Below are 6,017 nucleotides of genomic sequence, written 5' to 3' on the forward strand. Positions count from 1 at the left end.
GTAAATAAATATGATATTGATTCTATTGTTGGATGTTATAATTTAACTTACAAATTCAAATATTATAAAAACAAAACGCTTAATATTTTTATTGTTCTTGCCGGTATTTTTATTGTTCTGTATCCTAAGAGAAAATTATGACCCTTTTACTGAGACTATTTCATGCGACTGTATCTCAAAGAACCGTGGACGTTAACATTTTCAAAGATGGTTTATAGTCTGATTTTTAATTCGAGTCAGTAAAATGACAGGGGCAACTGTCACTTTCACAAAAAAGGGTGACCCACTGCAATAGCGATGTTCCACAATCGATCGATTTAGAAGTTTATTATAGTCATGATTTATTTTATTAGGTATCAGAGCGTTGTTTTTATTGTAAATATTTAAAGCATAACGTATTAAATAATACGATTTTAGAAATATGAACCTTCCCAGCATATTAAAACTTCTCACTACAACATTATTATAAAAGATGGGGGATTCAGAGGAATCAATAATGGAAAGTAAAGAAAATACAAGTAATTTTATACGTTTTTATTCATAACGGTTGCGATTCCGAATCCGATTCTGAATCAGTATATTCAGAATCGGAATCGGAATCAGTTACATTTATTATAAATGAATCCACACATTCGTCTATGATGTGGTCGAGTTGGCACATTTTGTCTTCGACTTTTATTGCATGGTTGATGCACTGTCGCCAATTTTCAGGTGTCACTTCTTTCACACCTTCTTCAAATAACTTTTTTACGTCTTTTATTTTAAAAGTTTTATTGTTCCTGGCGACATACCCCTTTGTTTGAGCCCAAACTAACTCTATTGGGTTGAGCTCACAGTGATAAGGGGGCAGCCGCAGGATTGTGACACCATATTCAGCGGCCAACTCTTCCACAGCATAGCGTTCGTAATTAGATTTGTGGGATTTTACAATCTCTAATAATTCAGCCTTTATCATCCTAGGTTGAAATTGAATATTTTTTTCATTCAACCACTGAATTATATCATCCTTCCGCCAGTTTGAAATGGGGATACGCTCAACTTTTCTAGAATGATACGGTGCGTTATCTAGTACCAGCACCGCATTTGGCAAAATAGTTTTAAGCCAGTCCTCGAAACACTTTGAGTTCATTTCTTCGTGATAGTCACCGGTATTTTTCTTGGATTCAAAAATGAGCAACCCGTTTTCTAAAAATCCTTCATCACTGCCTATGTGTGAAATTATTAGGCGTCGACCTTTTCCGGTTGGGCCCTTTAGGCCTGTAGTTAAACCTTTTGAAAAGGCTTGTTTGGAAGATTCTATTGTTGTATCCACCCAAACTTTACTAGTTGTATGACCTGTTAATATACAAAATTCATATAAATAATACAATTCTGACACAAATACATTTTGAAACTGAAAAACTATTCACTTAATATAGTTGTAAATAAAAATATTCAATTACCTTCACTAATCCACGTCTCGTCTTGATAATAAATTACTTTTTCTTGTCTCCGATATTCTTTGATTTTCGTCAAGTACCGTGCACGCCACAGAATTAAATCTTGACGATCCATCAAGCAGCTGCGTCGGTTGCGTCTCGCATATTTAAAATTTAAATGTTTTAAAACTGCTCGCATGGTACTCTTAGACATATTTGGTAGGTCAGGATCATCACTTACAGCCTGATGAACCTATAAAGTATTACAAGTATTTAATTTTTGTAAATTTCAGCGCGTCAATGAAAATGTGTGTTAATTACTACCTATTCAGAATCAGAAATATTTATTTGTTAAACATAGGTATTAATTACATGAGGATCTTATCAATAAACGCAGTGCGCTATGTTTTGCCTGAAGGCGTACAAATGTTAAAATGAGAGATACTTATACTAATAACAAAAAATTAAAAACTTATGAAAAAATCTGAAGAATTGTCAATTTATACAAGAAAAGAACTCAATCAAGAAAAAAGTATTACAAATCTCAAGACTATTTATCCTATATAATATAACTAATAAATATTACATTTCACTACAATATTTTATGTATGATGTGCAATTATGTATATTGTATTATAATTTTACATACCTTGGCAATAGTTGGTGGGTCCTTCTCATAAAAGAATTGGTGAACTTTACGTCGTATCGCCGAAAAGTCAAAATCATCAATTTTATCTTTGAATGTCAGTTTGGGTCCGGAGTTTTTCTGACTTGTTAACTGAACGTTCTCCTTTTGTTCTTTCAGTATCCGATACACAGATCTAGTCGAAATTCCCAAAATTTCAGATACTGTCTTCACACACTCATCTTTCTTTGGGACTTCGAAAGATTTTGCTGTATTTTGATTCCATACATAATTATATGCATCGAGAACCATTTGTTTCTCACTCACAACAAATCATCGACGCTTTCTTTTTGGAGGGAGACATCCATCTTTAGAGGTGGACGGTTGGGCATCCATCTCAAACACCAACGTAACAAAAGAACGTAACAAAAAACTCAACAAACAAATAACAAGTAAGAAATAAACAAGAAACAGCAGAGGACACTAAACACTTCTGACACCGTCGGAATTCGGGAGCAGAATGAAAAACAAAATGGCGTCCATGGCGTCACAAGTGATAGTCCTGCCAATAACAAAATAATATATATTACAACAGTATTTTATGTAATATTTAATTACATGTCTTCAGTTTAATTTCCGTAAATTACATATTTATATTAATATAAAGCCAATTTGATATAAATAATAAATGTAATGTATGTACAAATAAATAAATGAATGTAATCTAGACTAATTTTTAATTCTCGATTAAAAAATCTCGATTTTCCACACCACTATTTATTTGGGACCCTATTTTTTAAAACCGTGCAACACTGGAAATGTCATTTTACTGACTCGAATAAAAAATCAGACTATAAGTTTTGGTGCAGCTATGACAACAAATTCAATTGTTGTAAAAAATGTACTACCCCTATATTACCTACTCTCTTATAGACTTCCGTTATGTACTCGTCCAATATACTCCTCAAGTACTCTCTTATGTACTCCTTATGTTCCCTTACTTACTTTCTTATGTACTTACTTCGTTGACTTTAGCTCATTTGAAACGAGCTCAGTTTGAAACGAGTCGTTTCCGAATCAAACCCGATACTATGTGCAGTAGCATTTAGGTCCAATGTACCAATTGCTCAGTCAGTGTATCTCCAATTTGAAAAAGTTATTAAAAAATAGTTATAAAAAGCTCCATTGTAATGTAATGGTAGTCTCCTTTGATAGTTATTACAGGCTAAATTGTATCTTATAAAATAAGGCAAGAAATTTTGAATCTTCTGCTGAATTTGTTTGTTATCTTCCTATTTGTTACTTACTTCTAAATATTAGAAAAGAAAACCAGGAAATTGCAAAAAAAAAAATACATTTTAAATTTTCGCATTTATTTTATTAAAATCTTAAATCTAACAGTGAGCAAAGTTTATCTATTTTAAATTAGGAACAATCACAGCTACAAGCTACCCCGAATGCATTAATTTTATTAACATACACCTTTATACTAAAAAAAGAATTAAAAATAAAAATTGCAGCTAAAAGAATAAACATAAGGCAGTCACAAGACGTCACAATATAGTTGCGCAATATTACTTGTTTTATTTGTAGGTATTCATTTTTTTTACATGGCTAAACGCTGATGAAACTTATTTATACTAATATTATAAAGAGGAAAAATGTAGTTTTCTTGGTAAATGGATAGACTCAAAAAGTACTGGACCGATTTTAAAACTTCTTTCACTATTGGAAAGCTACACTCTTCCCGTGTAACACAGTAGGCTATATTTTATCCCATTACGGGTAGTATTTTTTCGGGAAGCGAGTGAAACTGCGGGAAACCGGCTTAATAGCTTCGGAGCCTTTAAGGTACAAACAAATTTACAAAAAATGTTTCCTCTCTATAATATTAGTATAGATACACATGGTATAAGAAGTACAGATTGATTGTACAATATTTTCACCTTAATATTGCGCAATGATATTGACCGTCTAGAGAGCGCCTAAGAAATACATTTTGTAATAAAAATAAATGTGTACATTCATAGAAATAAATGGTAAAAAAACTGGCCAATTGGACTAACTAGACATATTTTTGAGTTCCGTATCATATGGTTAACTTGTTAAAATCAATTAATTTTGCGCCTATGAAGTTGGCTATTGGTACCTTTACGAAAGTCAAACTAAGAGTATCTATGAATTGCGGGCTTGTCTATTTTTCTTCTTGCCTCATAAACTGTGTAGGTACATAAACTGTTAAATAAATAAATAAGTCCATATATTAAACATAACTTAAAATTAAACAAATTTGTTTTTCATAAAATTATTTGACAACATTTAGATACGGAACCCAAAACATGCTTAATTGAATACACAATCTATATTCCAAATTATTAAAAAAAAAAACAAGAAAGAAAAGGTTTTGGTATTTTTCTCGCAGATAAAGATTTTTTAAGGAAAGTTTTAAATGTCAACTGACGACTGCATGAAGTCGGCCGCAGCTGCACTACAGGAGCGCGTTTCTGCTAATTTTACATAAACGACATACGATTCACATTCGACTGAGATCCAATCACGACTCAATTATGATTGAAGCGTATATGGCATTCCGCTATGTATTTACATGAAACCGTTTTGGATCGAAGCGGCAGCAGCACGTGCAATCCTCAGATATCAATTGTTTTCATGCAATCGCGGCTTGAAAACATTTGACAGTTGCAGTCGGCAGATAGTTTTCAAAACGTACCTTTTACAATATTTCTATTTTAACACTGAGGTAGATAGGAAGACAGAAAGATTAAACATTAAAAATTTACTAAAAAACATCAAATTTCTTAAAATTTCGCGTTTGCTTTGGCCTTGTCATGAAAATTATGATATTCAGTCTTTATTATTTTATATAGTTTACCTTTTCCCCTAAATAGAAATATTCACAATTATGTCTTGAATCGAAGTATTTTTGAAGGTTTTTCGAAAAATCTGTGTGACCGGTTTCAAGTGATCGCGTATTTTTTCCAAGTAAATAATCGCGTCCTAGCCGATAGTCGGGTTAGTGTGTAGCAAAGAAAAATTTTCTAAGTCCCAAAAGCCTTGCACACCCTTTGCTACACTCCAACCGATAGTCGGCCACGGCGGCTGTTCTCATATAAGGAGATCAGCCAGCTGCGCAGGACATACTATAGGTAGTGCACGAGCATTTGCTTGGACACAGGTGCCCTTACTATTCCTTCACTCTCATAGCGCGATGTAACTACGATTAGTTTTCTAAGACATAAACAGGCACAAGTATCAGACCTTACGTTCTCTGCAAGTTTAAATAAAATTAAATACGAACTAATCTTTGCTTTAAGCTATCAACTGTTTTATTTACGGCCGTTATCAATATTCTATCTATCAATACTTTTGCTCACTAGAGATAGAAATTTGACATACCTAACTTGACTGGGACTTATTCTAAAACTAGCTCTTGCCCGCGAGTTCGTTCGCGTGGAATTAGTCTGTTTTTTAATCTCGTAGACTAAACTGACATTACGAGTGTTGTTAGTTCATTGAAATTTTTTAATAGTGACGTGGCACAACCGAAACTTACCGTTAATAAAATCAAGTATCGTTTTTTACAATACGTTATCCTGAAATAATGTGTAGGTACTTATTTGAAACGTTATAATACAACATTAATAATGTAAAACATAATCATTTTTTAATTACACAATTTAATTACTGGCATTCGCGTTTATCTGATTCAGATAATGACTCCATGTCTGAGGAATATTCTGAATCATCAGTTCGTATGGTGTCAAGTTGCCGTATTTTTTAAGTTTTGCCCTTTCGTAAGAGAAAAGGGTTAAGAATGCCGTTTTAACGCGTACGGGAACTACACTGAAGGTGTCTATTTTATTTTGTTTAATTTAAAGGCATTGAAATATGGTCGGATTACGCATGGCGCTGCGTATTTAGATGTCCCAAGCAGTTTGTAGCACGTCGTGCAGCCG

General features: G+C 33.0%; 1 long non-coding RNA gene across 1 annotated transcript; it reads right to left on the minus strand.

The window, feature by feature from the left end:
* Positions 1 to 1,210: 1,210 nt before the first annotated feature.
* LOC124643881 lies at positions 1,211 to 2,272 on the minus strand. The gene is made up of 3 exons (XR_006985986.1): positions 2,068 to 2,272; positions 1,443 to 1,671; positions 1,211 to 1,335 (listed from the first exon to the last, which is right to left on the minus strand). It is a non-coding gene; the product is annotated as an uncharacterized LOC124643881 (long non-coding RNA).
* Positions 2,273 to 6,017: the final 3,745 nt, after the last annotated feature.

This window comes from Helicoverpa zea, chromosome 28 (assembly GCF_022581195.2).
Source record: "Helicoverpa zea isolate HzStark_Cry1AcR chromosome 28, ilHelZeax1.1, whole genome shotgun sequence".
Classification (NCBI taxonomy): Eukaryota; Metazoa; Arthropoda; class Insecta; order Lepidoptera; family Noctuidae; genus Helicoverpa; species Helicoverpa zea.